At 37.7% G+C, this 889-nt stretch overlaps 1 protein-coding gene across 1 annotated transcript in view; it reads left to right on the forward strand.

The window, feature by feature from the left end:
- LOC119593710 overlaps positions 1-889 on the forward strand; it is a gene marked incomplete at its 3' end in the record, with an annotated part of 104651 nt that overhangs the window by 53206 nt on the left and 50556 nt on the right.

Here is an 889-nt window from a genome sequence, read left to right on the forward strand (position 1 = left end):
TTTTTTTATTCACACGTACGTTGCAAATGCATATTTCCTTTTCCATACAAAACTGCACCGAACCTCAATACCTAGCATGACTATTTGCGTAATATTGCATACAGAATCAACCCGACTCGCTTGGGGACTTGATTCGCGGACATAAATGAAAACAAAATACACATAACAAACGCAAAATAAAAGTGATATAAAAAGACCAAATGAACATTAAAAAAAAGAGATTGCAATGCCGCTGGGATATGAAATTTAGAGGAAATATTGGTAGTTTTGGGCCGGAATTTCCCAAGATTAGCTTATTTGCTTTCCTAAATAGACTTTTCCTGTCTGAGCATTTTACCCCTAACTTTTTTTTTTGCCTTGCTTTATCTTTACGTTTGTCTGTGCGTGATTTTAATTAAAACGTTAAGAGGAAACGTTGTGTATATTCTTTTAATTAACTAATTAGGAGGAAACATTGTTTAAAGAATACACTTCGAAATTGTATACTGAAATGTATAAACACCATGAGTAGAATATCTCTCGAGTTTCGAGAGCTAAAGTCTAAAAACTTCACAAATCTAGCGACTTTCCGCTAAAATTGCTGAACCGTCAAGCCACTGCGAAGCCGAGAGGACACGCAATGACAGACGTTGCAGCAATCAAAACGTTCCATTAACTGTCGAGACGCTGTAATTGGCCATTAAGCTTTCTGAACAATATGGAAGATGGCGCTCACAACTGCTCTTCGGCGGGAATTATTGCATTCGACGCCGCGGTTGTCCTGCGCTACTGAATAATAATTATTGCTCTCTAGAGACATATTGTACTTATTGTGGATCGGGGTCTTAGAGGTTTCGTTGCAGATAAGAATTCGTGTATACTTGTAGATATTCCGAAAGGGTATGTAACC

Source organism: Penaeus monodon, chromosome 32 (genome assembly GCF_015228065.2).
Source record: "Penaeus monodon isolate SGIC_2016 chromosome 32, NSTDA_Pmon_1, whole genome shotgun sequence".
Lineage (NCBI taxonomy): Eukaryota > Metazoa > Arthropoda > Malacostraca > Decapoda > Penaeidae > Penaeus > Penaeus monodon.